The sequence below is a fragment of the Schistocerca cancellata genome, chromosome 6 (assembly GCF_023864275.1).
Source record: "Schistocerca cancellata isolate TAMUIC-IGC-003103 chromosome 6, iqSchCanc2.1, whole genome shotgun sequence".
In the NCBI taxonomy this organism is placed as follows: domain Eukaryota; kingdom Metazoa; phylum Arthropoda; class Insecta; order Orthoptera; family Acrididae; genus Schistocerca; species Schistocerca cancellata.
In genome coordinates, this window is record NC_064631.1 from 697,282,499 (window position 1) to 697,300,263 (window position 17,765).

The window sequence follows — 17,765 nt, forward strand, 5'->3', positions numbered from 1 at the left end:
GATGACAAGCGCAGCTGATTTGGCATACGTTGCGTCGAAGCATAGTTACTTATTGGAGTCTTACCACTCGTCGAAGTAATGCCAGTGTGTCTAGCGGGTTGGTTGCACAATGAGCTGCCTGTACTCGGAAGACATTAAGTGGATCACTGTGTCTCAAAATTACTCTGCTTCGCAATATTCCGTCCGCACCACGACATATCTTCTCCCGTCGGAGAAGTTTCTTCCTCAAACTCAGCGTGGTGCTGCGCCAACCAATACTAAGGGAGAAGGTGGTAGAACTAAATATACAGTCACTTTTAGAAGCCGCAGTTATCGCTGTTGGGTTGTTCGGAAGCTTATGTAACCGTACTGGGAAGAGCCTCCACGATAGACGACACATTTATACACTACAACTTTTATAGTCACTTTTCCCATACATCCATCGAAAAGTACTATTTCAACTATTTACGGTGCCTTGCTTCATATCTCGTTGATAGCGGTTTATGCAACACTAATATTCTTCACGCTTCTATCGAATTCGCATGGCAGTCGCAGCAGTGCCAGTACGTGATAGTAGAGAAAATTAACTAAGGCCAGGTCCTGAACGTTATCGTATATATCTACACTACTGGACATTAAAATTGCTACAGCACGACGATGACGTGCTACAGACGCGAAATTTACCCGACAGGAAGAAAATGCTGTGATATAAAAATGATTAGCTTTTTAGAGGATTCACACAACGTTGGCGAAGGCGGTGACACCTACAACGTGCTGACATGAGGAAAGTTTCCAACCAATTTCTCATACACAAACAGCAGTTGACCAACGTTGCCTGGTGAAACGTTGTTGTGATGGCTCGTATAAGGAGGAGAAATGCGTATCATCACGTTTCCGACTTCGATTGCGGTTTATGGTATCGCGACATTGCTGCTCGCGTTGCCCAAGGTCCAATGACTGTTAGCAGAATATGAAATCGGTGTTTTCAGGAGGGTAATACGGAACGCCGTGCTGGATCCCAACGGCCTCGTATCACTAGCAGTCGATATGATAGGCATCTTATCCGCATGGTTGTAACGGATCATGCAGCCACGTCTCGATCCCAGAGTCAACAGATGGGGACGTTTTCAAGACAACAACCATCTGCACGAAGAGTTCAACGACGTTGGCAGTAGCACGGACTACCAGCTCGGAGACCATGGCTGTGGTTACCCTTGACGCTGCATCACAGACAGGAGCACCTGCGATGATGTACTCAACGACGAACCTGGGTGCACGAATGGCAAAATGTCATTTATTCCGATGAATCCAGGTTTTATTTACAGCATCATGATGGTCGCACCAGTGTTTAGTGACATCGCGGTGAACGCACACTGGAAGCGTGTATTCGTCATCGCCATACTGACGTACCACCAGGCGTGGTGGTATGAGGTGCCATTGGTTACACGTCTCGGTCACCTCTTGTTCGCATTGACGACACTTTGATCAGTGCACGTTACATTTCAGATGTGTTACGAGCCGTGGCTCTACCCTTCAATCGATCCCTGCGAAACCCTATATTTTAGCAGGATAATGCACGACCGCATGTTGCAGGTCCCGTGTGGGTCTTTCTGGATACAGAAAATGCTCGACTGCTGCCCTGGAGAGCACATTCTCCAGATCTCTCACCAATTGAAAACGTCTGGTCAATGGTGGCCGAGCAACTGGCTCGTCACAATACGCCAGTCAATACTCTTGATGAACTGTGGTATCGTGCTGAAGTTGCATGGGCAGCTGTCCCTGTACACGCAATCCAAGCTCTGTTTGACTCAATGCCCAGAGATACCTAGGCCGTTATTACGGCCAGAATGGTTGTTCTGGGTACTGAAATCTCAGGGTCTATGCACCCAAATTGCATGCCAATGTAATCACACGTCAGTTCTAGTATAATATATTTGTCCAATGAATACCCGTTTATCATCTGCATTTCTTCTTTGTGTAGCAATTTTAATGGCCAGTAGTGTACAATTACTAAATATGTTCACTATGCTTTTGAAGATAATAACAGCTCCTTGCAATCTCCTGTATCGGCATTCAGCTGTAGAAGACTTAGATATTAGTTTTCATATATCATAAATCTATACTAGCGAACACGTGCTCTGTTTTAATTAACCAAAGGCTGAGAGAGACACATCGTTTTGCTAGTACTAGTACAAGAGATTACCTCATAAACTTAAAAACAGTATCTTACAACTCAGCTTCTTGATATCACCACAAAGAAATTCACTTATAGAACTCAGCCACTTATACAATTGTCTCATTCTCTATCCATCACCTTAAGACGGTCACCAATACTCGTTACTGCAGTAAAAAGATTCAGCTTATCGTGTCGCTTGGGCATTATGATTAAGAATGATGCAGTTTATCCTTAAAGTGCGTTCGAGGTTTCATGTGTTCTACCTTAATGCACCCCTTAATCATTACGTAATTAACTACTGAATCATCATTATTTATTATTTAGTCATATTATGCCATTCGGCGAGTTCTTCCATTCTTCCAACATTGATATCGTCGTCGCACATGACACGCTACTCTGTTTTCATCAGTTACGTGGGTGTAGTTATTGCTGACATTGCTGACACATTATTTCCACTCAATGGACCTTTGACCGCATTAGAGGGATGGTTTTCTGGCCTATAACATCATGTTGTCATGGCTGTAAATTTCGTTAATGATAAATATAAAAGAATACTGGTTACTTACATCACGAAGGTCTCTTATTGCTGTGCATTATGGGGACTTGCAGAAAATCGTTCAGGTGAGCAAACGCAGGGGTGTCAACATGCAAACCGGAAAGCGGCGCGCGCACAGCCTCAGCAAGGTCACTACATTGAAGTAACTTCACCCTAGGTAACAGTGGACAACCCACAGACAATCAGACATGCTCCCAAGGCTACAAGTATTTCTAAATATTGCAAACTGAATTCGTAACTTTCCAGAAATTACGAACGCAGTAAAAGAAATTAGATTCAAACGGTTCAAATGGCTATGAGAACAATGGGACCTAACACGTGAGGTCTTCAGTTCCCTAGAAATTATAACTACTTAAACGTAACTAACGTAAGGACATCACAAACATCCATGCCCGAGGCGGGATTCGAACCTGCGACCGTAGTGTTCGCGTGGTTCCGGACTGAAGTGCCTAATACCGCTCGGTCACAACGGCCGGCAAAAGAAATTAGAAGTTGAAACAAGATAGACTACAGTCGTGAAACTGATAGCCATTGCATGTGTTGTAAATAAAGGGACATCACAAGTATGAATGTAGGTATGGCAGCCGTCATAGTACATGAGTCGGAAGTCGCACATAGACGCCACGAAGTTCATCAGAGGAGCCTCAACGACACAGTACTGACTGCCATGTGGCAGGAATAAATATCCAAAGAAGTCGGTATTCCATTTTCGAGAGCAAATATGAAGCAGTAGGGAGCGATTGGGGGAATGGAAAGATACTACGAGATAAAGCGTACGGGACCAGTATTGTATTGTGAAAAAAATTAATCTTGTACAATGAGAAAATACGCAGTTAAGCTAGATCCCTGGAAATGCATGAGAATAACATGATTCTTAAATAGGAACATAGGCGTCCCCACGTTGGAGGGTCAAAATGAATTTATCCATTAATTCAAATACTAAGCAGTTGCTGCCAAACTGTTAATCGCTCTAGGGCTTTGCACATTAACAAGCAATTCAAACATACGAGTACATATTGACTACCATAGCAACTGCAGAAACGGCTTAAGCTCTAATGATAAGTGTCTTCCGCGGTGAAGCGAAAGTAATTTAAAGTAGGAGCAGTGCCAATGAGTCAGACGTGAAGTAGAGACCAATCAAATAATTATACTTACCAACTTCACAAAGGGACTAATTATAATGGTACATACGAGCTCTGTTCGTAAAGTAAGGTCACACCGGTCTCGAAATGAAACCACAGTGAATGTCATAAATGTTTTATTTGCAACAATTAGCTACAACTTCCAACTACTTCTCTCCATAGTCGCTGAGTTGATTGAGACATTTGTCGTAACATTGTACCAACTCCCCAACATCTAAAGAAAGCAGCTACCTATGTTTTCTTCCAAATCTCTATGCCGATATACAGCTTGTTGCCTGTGCCGAAATGTTGGGCTTCATGGCCAAAGCTTCATGTGAGCAGACATGAAAATCAGAAGGAGCTAATTTTCGACTAAATGGTGTGTGAGCTGTCAGTTTCCATCAAAAACGCTGCAGGAGGTTCCTCATAGCCCATACAGTGTGTGGCAAGAATTGTCATGTTGTCTAGGCTGCAAGAAATAAAGCGAAATTTCTCACAAACACACTTGGTGGAGGATACTACACTCCTGGCCATTGAAATTGCTACACAAAGAAGTAATGCAGATGATAAAGAGATACTCATTGGACAAATACATTATACTAGAACTGACATGTGATTACATTTTCACGCAATTTGGGTGCATAGATCCTGAGAAATCAGTACCCAGAACAACCATTCTGGCCGTAATAACGGCCTTGATACGCCTGGGCATTGAGTCAAGCAGAACTTGGATGGCGTGTACAGGTACAGCTGCCCATGCAGCTTCAACACGATACCACAGTCCGTCAAGAGTAGTGACGGGCGTATTGTGACGAGCCACTTGCTCGGCCACCATTGACCAGACGTTTTCAACTGGAGAGAGAGCTGGAGAATGTGCTGGCCAGGGCAGCAGTCGAACATTTTCTGTATCAAGAAAGGGCCGTACAGGACCTGCAACATGTGTTCGTGCATTATCCTGCTGAAATGTAGGGTTTCGCTGGGATCGAATGAAGGGTAGAGTCACAGGTCGTAACTCATCTGAAATGTGACGTTCACTGTTCAAAGTGCCGTCAATGAGAACAAGAGGTGACCGAGACGTGTAACCAATGGCACCCCATACCATCACGCTGGGTGATACACCAGTATGGCGATGACGAATACACGCTTCCAACGTGCGTTCACCGCGATGTCGAAACATGGATGCCACCATCATGATACTGTAAACAGAACCTGGATTCATCCGAAAAAATGACGTTTACTCATTCGTGCACCCAGGTTCGCCGTTGAGTGCACCATCGCAGGCACTCCTGTCTGTGATGCAGCTTCAATGGTAACCGCAGCCATGGTATCCGAGCTAATAGTCCATGCTGCTGCAAACGTCGTCGAATTGTTTGTGCAGATGGTGATTGTATTGCAAACGTCCCCATCTGTTGACTCAGGGATCGAGACGTGGCTGCACGATCCGTTACAACCATGCGGTTAAGATGCCTTTCATTTCGACTGCTAGTGATACGAGGCCGTTGGGATCCAGCACGGCGTTCCGTATTACCCTCCTGAACCCACCGATTCCACATTCTGCTAACAGTCATTGGATCTCGAGCAACGCGAACAGCAATAACCCGATATGATGAAGTGCAATTGCGATAGTCGGAAACGTGATGGTAGGCATTTATCCTCCTTACACGAGGCATCACAAAAACGTTTCAGCAGACAACGCCGGTCAACTGCTGTTTGTGTATGAGAAATCGGTTGGAAACTTTCCTCATGTCTGCACGTTGTAGGTGTCGCCACCGGCGGCAACCTTGTGTGAATGCTCTGGAAAGTTAACCATTTGCATATCACAGTATCTTCTTCCTGTCGGTTAAATCTCGCGTCTGTAGCACGTCATCTTCATGGTGTAGCATTTTTAATAGCCAGTAGTGTATTTTCTAGGCATCTTTAAGTGTTTATTGTACACTCGGAATTGAAAAGAGCGTGATGACCGAACGAGGAGTATACTAGAGCTACAGTTCAACACATCTATGCAAATCTTTGTGGGATTTACACTGTAGTTTCTATTTCGCGATCGATCAGTCCTTACTTCCCGAAAAGCCATCGTATCTACCATAGCTAAGCTATATGAAGTAATATAAATTTATTCACAGTTTTCCTTAACGAACACGAGTACTCGACCACAAAGACCCGTTTACAGGTAACACCGATCCAAGTTAAATGGGTGGAATTATACTCGAAGGAATCTTGATAGGATCCACCACACGTACAGGGTAACTATTTTACAGCCGTCAGACGGGAAACAACATGATAAAGGTGATTCAGGATTTATATAAATTTGTTACAGCTTTGGAGAATCTTAACTGAAACACAGAGAGCTTTAAAAAGCACTAGCCAACCAAAACATCAGTTTAAGCTTATACTAAATGCCGCCTCTAGGTAATGCGGCTTAGATATATTCAAATGGGATTTAGAAGAAATTACTTGCATTAAATCATACACAAGTGACTTCGAAAACATTAAAGCTGGAAAAGGTTGGTGTTGAAGGAGTTAGCCCGTCAGCCATAACAGTAAAGTCATTATAATACTCCTCTCTCAGTTCAGTATACAGGGCGTTTCAAAAAGAAAGAGCAGATTTCAAACATTTATTTCTCAAAAACTACAAATGATAGAAACACAATTCAAACGTTTCTTGTCAGAGAAAGGTTCAAAGTTTTTCAATGGTCCGCGCAGAAGTTCCATGCAAATCCGCAGTGGCGCTGGCGTTTGTTTGTAGGAAAATGGCGACGACACCACAGGAACGATCATTTTGTGTGCTGCAATTTGCAAAGTTAGAGTCCATTGTTGGTGTGCAACGTGCATTCCGCCGTCAATTCAACAAACAGCCGCCTCGTCATAAGCAAATTTATGAGTGGCATCACAGATTCGTAGAAGATGGTTGCATCTGCAAGCGAAAAAGCACGGGTCGTCCACGCACATCGGATGAAAATGTCGAGCGTGTCCGTGCAGCTTACGAAAGGAGCCCTAGAAAATCCACGACACGGGCAAGTCACGAACTAAACATGTCTAAAACAACGGTATGGCGCGTTCTGAGTAACCGTCTGCACATGAAGCCGTACAAACTGCAGTTATTGCAAGCATTGCGTCCTGACGACCACAACAAAAGGTTCGAATTTTCAACTGCAATTCTACAGGACATGGAAGAGGACAATTTTGCCGAACGATTAATTTTTTCAGATGAATCAACGTTTCACATTTCTGGTAAAGTTAATCGGCATAACGTACGAATTTGGGCGAGTGAAACTCCGAGGGACGTTATTCAACATGAAAGAGACTCACCAAAGGTTAACGTCTTTTGTGCAATTTCGGTAAACAAAGTTTATGGACCTTTCTTTTTCATGGAGAAAACTATCACAGGAACCATTTACCTGGACATGTTAGAAAACTGGCTATTTCCTCAACTTCAGGAAGATTCAAATCACTTCATCTTCATGCAAGATGGCGCCCCACCACACTTCTCTGAACCTGTACGACGGTACCTAAATAACACCATTCCAGGACGGTGGATTGGAAGAGCAGGAGCACAAGATCAATGTCATCGTCTGTGGCCTCCCAGGTCACCAGACCTTACTCCCTGCGATTTTTATTTGTGGGGGTACATAAAGGACTGTGTTTATGTCCCACCTATGCCCGCTACTCTTCAAGAGGTACGACATCGAATTGTTGCGGCCGTGAATTCGGTAACTAAAGACCAGTTGCGTCGTGTGTGGCAAGAAATGAGATACCGGTTTGATATTTGTCGTGTAACAAATGGTGCTCATATTGAGGTACAGTTTTGATATTTGTTGTGTAACATTTGGTACTCATATTGAGTGAAGGACCATTGGAATTGTGTTTCTATCATTTGTAGTTTTTGAGAAATAAATGTTTGAAATCTGCTCTTTCTTTTTGAAACGCCTTGTATATGTAAAATAAATTATAGAATTGGTAACACAATACTTGCTCTACTTCCTAGCGTAAGTATCCTTTCCATTCCAACTACTTCTCTTAAGTTCCTGAAGAAGGTTTCTACTCTCTCTCATTTCTTACGACGTTACAAATGAGCCAGTACTAAATTCATTGTTGCTAATGTAGTGTCCGCAACTAATGGGGCTTGGCATTTCCCTTTGTGTACCGATGCCAGTTTATCATATCTTACTGCCTCATCGGTTTAATTATTATAATGTACTGCCTTTGCGAAACGTGTTTCCTATATTTTCGTCTTGTTTACTCGTTTCAGTATACTGTGGATGTATAATTTGTTTTATGTAGGAATCCTCCTGTTGTCAAGCCCCTGTGTAACCTCGAACTAGGTTACGACTTAAACTGATTTATACTATGAGTTACCAGAACAAATTGTAGCATAACTTTATCATTGGTGAGACAGCTGTGCGGACACGTTCGCAGACAAATTAATGAGAACACGACATAAGGAAACCTTTCGTGACAAATGTGTGGCAAGGGCGCTTTTCATAGGCGAGGTCAGAAACGATAACAAAGAACACAGAAAAGAGTCCGAAGATATCTATCCAGACTCCCGATTGCTACAGCAAGACGAGAGTAGCAAATCACAGTCGAACCTATTAAAAGTAATACAGGTCGAAAAAAGAATGAGTGACCAATTTTGAGGTCCAGATGAGCTTATCAAGTCATAAGAGGAAATATAGCTTGAAACAGCATGGAAGGCAACGCCAAAGGAAGGATGCCACGGGCACTGTAACAGAAGACATCACAGGAAAGAAACCGGTCTTAGTATAAGTACATCCATTTGTGTTTGTGTGATATGAATCACTGTTTCGGCAGTGAAGTATCGGAATAGTTGGTAGTAGTAGAATAATTTCAATAATTTCGTGTTTGGGTACGAATAAGTTAGAACTTAGGCAGTTTCCTTAAAACGCAGAATTCAGTGTCTGCAAAATGTAGCTAAGGTATTATTGTTTCAGGATGTAGAGTCTAAAGCTACTGAAGATTCAAGGGCGAAGCTAAATTTACGCAATAATGGTACCACATTGAGCCGGATACGCGAAATATTAAGAGATAATTACTCAGCTCAAAGTATTATAGATTTTTTTATGTTGGATGGTTCAAGCCAGAAAACGCAGCCAAAGTAATCTTCTTGTGGGAAAAATGGATATGATGAGGTTTCCAAATCATTAGAGGCCATAGAATGGATGACATACGTGGCACAGAGAAAAAGAATGCTCTAGGTTTTGCATATGCCTGAAGTCGGGCAGTTTTATCAGTATCTGTTCTCTGTAGTGTGATGTTTCCACCTTCAGAATGAATACGAGGATTGTCCATAAAGTAAGTTTCGTTTGATTGCGAGATGGGAACCACAGTGAAAATCAGAAATGTTTTATTCGTAACGGTTAGCTACGCCTCCGGTTACTTACGTCCATAGTCGCCGATCCTACTTAGACGTTTGTCGTAGTATTGTACCAACTCTCCAATACCCTCGTTACAGCAGGCAGTCGCCAGTGCTTTTCGCCAATTCTCTAATCTGGCCTACAGCTCGTCGTCTGCTCCAAAATGTTGTCTTCATAGCCATCGGATCATGTGAGCAGAGATGAAACTCAGAGGGAGACAGTTACTGGCTGTACTGTGCGCAATCAAGCATTTCCAATTGAAAACGGAGCAGGAGCATCTTTATTGCCCCTGCAGGATGCGAATGAGAATTGTTTTGAAGAAGAAAGCGCACGACAGTTATGTAATGTTGGTTGCATAGCTCAGGCGAAATTTTTCGCCAGGACCTCGTAGTACTTGGCGGGGGACACTATTGTTCCAGATATCTTTATGTGCTCCCTGTGTGGTCAGAACTAAAACTAACGATGTAACGCGATCGACGGTCATACTAGAGACACTGCCCAACACACCTGTGCAAAACTTCATTGGAATTTCATAGTCGTTTCCATTTCGCGACTGATCGGAACTTGCTTTCTGGACACCCCTCTTAAATTTACGAGAGTCACACGATCTCTAAATGTTTATACAATCTCCGATTATGTCGTCTTGATCTTTAAGTACCACATATACCAGTTTAAACAGGTTTAGAGTACACTGTTATGTGTGTAGTTGTCTTTCAAAATCAAAGTGTCATGTTGTTACATTCGTTTGAAGAAGTCTGGAACTTTATCGTCTGCGTTAGTTCGTTCGCCGTGGGCCAGTCACCGTGCAGCACTGTTTATCTTTGTTGGAACCATATATACTGCGGAATACTAGGATTTGGGGTTCTATAAGTGACACTAAAATCTCTCATGTATCATGCTATTCCTGTCAGCGCCGGCCGCGGTGGCCGTGCGGTTCTAGGCGCTCCAGTCCGGAGCCGCGCTGCTGCTACGGTCGCAGGCTCGAATCCTGCCTCGGGCATGGGTGTGTGTGATGTCCTTAGGTTAGTTATGTTTAAGTAGTTCTAAGTTCTAGGGGACTGATGACTACAGCAGTTGAGTCCCATAGTGCTCAGAGCCATTTTATTCCAGTCAATTGGTGAACTAGTAGGATTTTTCAGTTAGTACAAATAGTCATTCTAAGAACTGTGTGAGTGTTTTGCCCTATTTTCTTCTCCTAATTTACGTTTTCTTACCGAACTTGTGACTGGACGCAAGAAATTCTTTACTCCAACTCCAATAATAATGGATTATAGTTCATTTAACAAACGAGCACCCGACTCTGAAGTGAATTTCTTTTTATTTGTTTATTTATTTGTTTAAAAAATTTTTGTATCTTGGATTCGTAGAGCAAAATGCGTCTTGTGGTGACATGACTACGATAGTGATATGCTGCTCTTCATGTGACTTTTATTGAGTAAAGAAAAATGAGCTCGTTTCAGCATGCTGCTGTTGTCCGGTATTCTATATATATTTAAGGCTCACGGACAAAAATATTGCTGAAATTCAGGACTGTTTTTTCTTCACACTGGAATGTAGTAGACAAATGGGTTTGCTGCAATGAATAAAGCATATATTACAGATTTCATTGTTTTTTTATTGAAAAATATTACGCTTCACTGTTTAGTTGTTACTTTCTCAAGGCAGCTCTGGAAGGAGGTAGATCGATGGTAGTCGCTGTAACTACGGTTGTGGTTATCTGAAACATGATTTAACACATCATCCTGGTCGTTACAGATGTAATTTCAGTTCATCGAAGTGATCTGAAAAAAAGCGAAATTATTGATATTTGAAAATATGGTCATTTTTCGACTCCCCTTCTTTGGCAAAAGAATGTGCTAAATATCAACATAAAGAATATGAACTGAAGAGAATTCAATTTGTTTGAAGGGAGACCAAAAGTGGATACAAATTGTAGCGTAGGTGACGACTAAAATTTCGAAAATGTCCTTTAAAATTTGACAAATGTTTATCACCTAAAAAAAGGTACGAACGTGATACTTACGGGACATCATCGACGTCTCTCCCATAATAACTGTTGCCCCGGCAAGGGGCCACTTTCTGCTACTTTAACCTGATAAGCTCCCATTTTCGTCCCCAAAGCCCTTGGCATCGCTGTGCGCATAGCAGGTGGCATCTGTACCTTTACAGAGTCGATGCATTTCGGCTGCTTATGATGTGAATGGCATTTGCCACGTGCGTTAATGCAGTACGGCCTACACTGAATAGATATACGACCAAATTTGAAACAATTTTGACAATTACGATTCTAGTCGGTGTTATTTTTTAAGTGTATCTGCAAACGAGACCATTAAAACTTCGAGTAAAACCGCCAAAGCAAAGCTCCAGTAAATTACGTTTATTCTAATCGGTATAAATAGGAAGCGTGAGCGCATAACCGATTCTCTCACGCCGAGGCCTGTCGTGCACGCTAACAGAATAGTTAGTTTTGGGAGTGAGTGCATAATATTTCTGCCAACAATGCTTCAATGTACGAGGTGCATTGAAGTTCTATGGCCCCCGATTTTTTTTCTAATTAACTACTCACCCGAAATCGATGAAACTGGCGTTACTTCTCGACGTAATCGCCCTGCAGACGTACACATTTTTCACAACGCTGACGCCATGATTCCATGGTAGCGGCGAAGGCTTCTTTAAGAGTCTGTTTTGACCACTGGAAAATCGCTGAGGCAATAGCAGCACGGCTGGTGAATGTGCGGCCACGGAGAGTGTCTTTTATTGTTGGAAAAAGCCAAAAGTCACTAGGAACCAGGTCAGGTGAATAGGAGGCATGATGAATCACTTCAAAGTTGTTATCACGAAGAAAGTGTTGCGCAACGATAGCTCGATGTGCGGATGCGTTGTCTTGGTGAAACAGCACACGTGCAGCCCTTCCCTGACGTTTGTGTTGCAGTGCAGGAAGGAATTTGTTCTTCAAAACATTTTCGTAGGTGGCACCTGTTACCGCAGTGCCCTTTGGAACGCAATGGGTAAGGATTACGCCCTTGCTGTCCCAGAACATGGACACCATGATTATTTCAGCACTGGCCGTTACCCGAAATTTTTTTGGTGGCGTTGAATCTATGTGCTTCCATTGAGCTGACTGGCGCCTTGTTTCTGGTTTGAAAAATGGCATCCACGTCTCATCCATTGTCACAACCGACGAAAAGAAAGTCCCATTCATGCTTTCGTTGCGCGTCAACATTGCTCGGCAACATGCCACACGGGCAGCCGAGTGGTCGTCCGTCAGCATTCGTGGCACCCACCTGGATGACACTTTTCGCATTTTCAGGTCGTCATGCAGGATTGTGTGCACAGAACCCACACAAATGCCAACTCTGGAGGCGATCTGTTCGACAGTCATTCGGCGATCCCTCAAAACTATTCTCTCCACTGTCTCGATCATGTCGTCAGACCGGCTTGTGCGATCCTGAGGATGTTTCGGTTTGTTGTCACACGATGTTCTGCCTTCATTAAACTGTCGCACCCACGAACGCGCTTTCGACACATCCCTAACTCCATCACCACATGTCTCCTTCACCTGCCGATGAATTTCAATTGGTTTCACACAACGCAAATTCAGAAAACGAACGATTGCACGCTGTTCAAGTAAGGAAAACGTCGCCATTTTAAGTACTTAAAACAGTTCTCATTCTCGCCGCTGGCAGTAAAATTCCATCTGCCGTACGGTGCTCCTATCTCTGGGACGTATTGACAGTGAACGCGGCCTCATTTTAAAACAATGCGCATGTTTCTATCTCTTTACAGTCCAGAGAGAAAAAAATCGTAGGCCTTAGAACTTGAATGCACCTCGTATATAAATTCGAATTCCTTAATAAAAGCAATTTCGAGTTTTTTCGACTATCATCCTTTCGCTGCCCCGTAACAGGTGACAGCCTTGATACTGTTTTTATTTTTAACATATGGTGAAACTTGACTGATATCTTTAAATAAGGGAAGACCCTTTTCCATTTCAAAGTTAACCAGCATGAAGTCGGAGACACTGCAGATTATTAGAGTAGTTATGGTACTGCTTTGCTACAGTGCCTGTTGGTGGGTACGAAAGGAGGCTGGGCCAACGACTTGCGAGTGTCCTGCAGAGCACCACTCGTGCGGGGATCGGCGAGCTGGCCGCGCACTGTGGGGGCCGGCGGGGCTCTGAATCACCAGCAGTCTCGCGGTGCCAACTTCCAGAGCGGAACCATTAAAAAGCCAGCCGGGCCATCAGCGCTCCACAAGTTTCACCTCCCCACCTCACTCAGTTCCTGACGACCCCGATACCTGCGCGGGATTCTGGCAGCCTCTGTAGACGCACACTTGTCACGAGCAGTATAGCCAGAAATTCAAAAGTTTGGAGTAAGTCTTTCGATTCGATGCCACCATGAAAGTGTGTGTTCCGACGTCAAACTCAAACACCGACACGACGGTCATGAATGTCTGAACAGAGAAGGCTGTGAGACGACGTCAGCCAATAATACGCTGACCGACCCCTCTCTAAGACGACACCGAGACAATAGCGGCCTCTAGGCGAAGAAAACATAAACCTGACCGCAACCAAACAGAAGTCTAGCCGATCTATGAGCTCTGCTGCAGTGACTTAGGAACTGTATTGTCTTGCTTGTGTTTGGAATTGTATATACTGATGTGACTGCTTATGTTGCATGTCGCGCTTTGTTTGCGACATCCCATTGCAAATTTCTCGGAGTTTAGTATTGTCGTTTATCTTACTGTGTAATAAAAATCTGTTAATACGATTTACTTGAATTGTTGTCTAGCGATCCGAGAAAATAGGTTTTCAAGGCACTCCATATTCGACGAGTGGGCAGGACACAAAAGTGTGTGTGTGTGTGTGTGTGTGTGTGTGTGTGTGTGTGTGTGTGTCAGTCAGTCTCGTTGCTTACTTATTCAGGCTGACCATTCTGAGTCTCGAATCGTTCAATTCTTTTACACAATAGAAAGATATGAGTTGGTTACTGGGAGTCTATCACAGATCCTCCGTATCGCAATATGAGTCAGGCTAGCATTAGAGCTAAGCATGTACACTGATGACGAACTCTTGGTCTTGATGTATCCGTTCGAACATCAACACAATAGTTATGCCCGGTACTCTGTGTGTTACACTCCGTGAATTTTCTGGTAGACAACCATTGGCGCTGTCACGGGATCACATCCTTAACTTATTGAAACTATTACGGATTAGTTAGCAATGCTCCCACAGGGCTGTACTTTGTGACAGTTAAGTACAGCACCGTCAGTTTGAGAAACTGCTTTTACCATCAAATTATTACCAAAAATGTCAGTGCAGATTCGAAAGAAGGCACAATTGCTTTTCGTTCACCATAGATATGGAATAATCTAATTCGTCTTAAATTTGCGGATCAAATGATTCTTGTTACAAATGTCACAAACAAAGCCACAATCCTAAAAACGGTAGTAGCTATGGGAGGTCATGCTACACCATTTTATTATGAAAAATCGTTATTCGTTGGACTGAAATACAGACTACAGTGTTGATCCCAGGTATACGTTTCAGACTTTCGCATCTAGCCAGCTCTGTAACAGAAACACAATGTAATATCTTATTCCATATTTAACCGGTGATGGTTCAATTGGCTCTGAGCACTGTGGGACTTAACATCTGAGGTCATCAGTCCCATAGATTTAGAACTACTCAAACCTAACTAACCCAAGGACAGCGTACATATCCAAGTCCGAGGCAGGATTCGAACATGCGCGGTTCCGGACATAAGCGCCTAGAACCGCTCGGCCACAATGGCCGGCTTAACTAGTGACAGTCGCATTTTATGTGCTGGAGGATTTTTCCGATATTGCAAAATCTACTCTGGGCAGATAAGATCTTCCATATGTGAAAGCATGTTCCAAGATACAACATTACAACATGGTCATGTATAAGGGGTGGTCAAAGAAACGAGCCGGAGTCTGGAATGCGCAAACCGGTGACAGGAGGGTAATGTCGTATCGTGTGTAACGAGGTGTGGTTCCGACCAGAGAGTGGAAGTTCACAGCCCGTCGCTAGAGGGTACGCTTACATGTTGCGTGGCTATACAGAGCTACCGGCAGAGTGTATTACCCACTGCTGCCACTACCATTGCAAACAGTGACAAGAGCACAGAGGTGTTGTTCGTTTTCTGACAGCGGAAGGAGTAGGAGGAAGCAACATCCATCCACAAATGTCACAAGTGTATGGCGAACACTGCATGTCCCTTGCAAGGGTCAACGTGTGGCACAAGCGCTTCAGGGAAGGGGATGATTGTCATTAGCCGATGATGTACGGTCTGGAGCACCACACTACATTACCGATGACATCCTCCAGTCGCATTCGGGAGGACGACGGTTCAATCCCGGGTCCGGCCATCCTGACTTAGGTTTTCCGTGATTTCCCTAAATCATTCCAGGCAAATGCCGGGATGGTTCCTCTGAAAGGGCACGGCCGACTTCCTACCCTAATCCGATGAAACCGATGACCATGCTGTCTGGTCTCCTTCCCCAACCAACCAACCAACCAACCGACCAACATCCTCCAGCTGTTGGAGGCACTCATTACCCAGGACCGCCTAGTGACAGTGAAAGCCATAGCCGCCGTGGTCGGATTGAGATTCGGAAGTGTTCACACCATCATGAAGGAACGACTGCACATGCGCAAAGTGTGTGCCCAATTGGTGGCCCACAGTCTTCAGCCACACCAGGGAGCATGTCGAATGGCCCACTGTCTTGCTCATCTGCAGCACAGTGCTCCGGAAGGGAATGCGTTCCTGGCACGAGTGGTGGCTGGACATGAGTCATGGTGTCATCACTTCTAACCAGAATCAAAACGACAAAGTCTCCAATGGAAGCACCAAGGATTACCACCACAAAAAGAAAAGCCAAGCCCATCCACACGAGTGCAGGATAGGTTATACTGACGATCTTCTTTGACCAAGATGGCCGCTTTCTGATTCACTTCCTGCAGCACGGGACAACAGCGAATGCACAGCGTTACTCGCAAATCTTGACCAGCCTTCGCCAAGCCGTCAAATCAGAACGACCACGCAGTCTCACCCACGGGGTAATTCTGCTCCTCGACAATTCAAAGCCTTATACAGCCAACACAGTCGCGGCATTCCTGCAGAAATTCATATTTTCTACACACTTAAAATTGTTGTGACATTAAAGAAAATCAGGTAATTTGCGCAATACTCGTACGAACCGTGATAAAAGACCTGTTTCGGGGTACAAGTGGTGCAAGACCGACGATGTGCGGCTCAACCTGCCACACGTTATGTAAAGAATTCTAAAAATATTACCATTTTCCTCACCATAAAATTTCGTAGATGAAGAACTAATAGTATTCTCGAAATATCTTTAATGTACTATTCAGCACTTGAACGTGTAGAAGACAAAATAACTACAAATTGTGCACAAAGCACAACCGCAGTAACTGGACTGATTTTTCATTGTACAGTGCAGCGTAGGCTGATATGGAACTTTCCTAGCAGATTGCATCGAGTACGAAACCGAGACTAGAATTCGAGAACCTTGCCTTACGCGGGCAATTTCTTTGCCGACTGAGCTACCCAAGCACGACTCACGCCTATTTCTCAAAGCTTTACTTCCACCAGTCCTTCATCTCCAATCTTCCAAACATTACAGAGTAGCAAGACAAACACTTGTGGAAGAAAGGATATTGATGAGGCAGATGAAGTACTAAAGGAAGTAAAGCTGTGATGCACAGAGCGTGAGGCATGCTTGGGTAGCCGAGCGTGTTCCGTCAGCGGTCAGGCTGCTCTTCGTAATAAAAAACACAGTAACAGAATCTACGGTGAACTTGGTGTCTGGTGACGTCCGCCGCGAACAAATGCAATGAACAATAACGGACAAAATGAAGGGAAGAACATGTCGCTGTGGCACTTGTCCGCGAAAGGCAGAGGTCTCGAGTAACAGTCTCGGTCCGACAAGTACGAGGGCAGTTCAATAAGTAATGCAACACTTTTTGTCTCGGCCAATTTTGGTTGAAAAAACCGGAAATTTCTTGTGGAATATTTTCAAACATTCCCGCTTCGTCTCGTATAGTTTCATTGACTTCCGACAGGTGGCAGCGCTGTACGGAGCTGTTAAAATGGCGTCTGTAATGGATGTGCGTTGCAAACAACGGGCAGTGATCGAGTTTCTTTTGGCGGAAAACCAGGGCATCTCAGTTATTCATAGGCGCTTGCAGAATGTCTACGCTGATCTGGCAGTGGACAAAAGCACGGTGAGTCGTTGGGCAAAGCGTGTGTCATCATCGCCGCAAGGTCAAGCAAGACTGTCTGATCTCCCGCGTGCGGGCCGGCCGTGCACAGCTGTGACTCCTGCAATGGCGGAGCGTGCGAACACACTCGTTCGAGATGATCGACGGATCACCATCAAACAACTCAGTGCTCAACTTGACATCTCTGTTGGTAGTGCTGTCACAATTGTTCACCAGTTGGGATATTCAAAGGTTTGTTCCCGCTGGGTCCCTCGTTGTCTAACCGAACACCATAAAGAGCAAAGGAGAACCA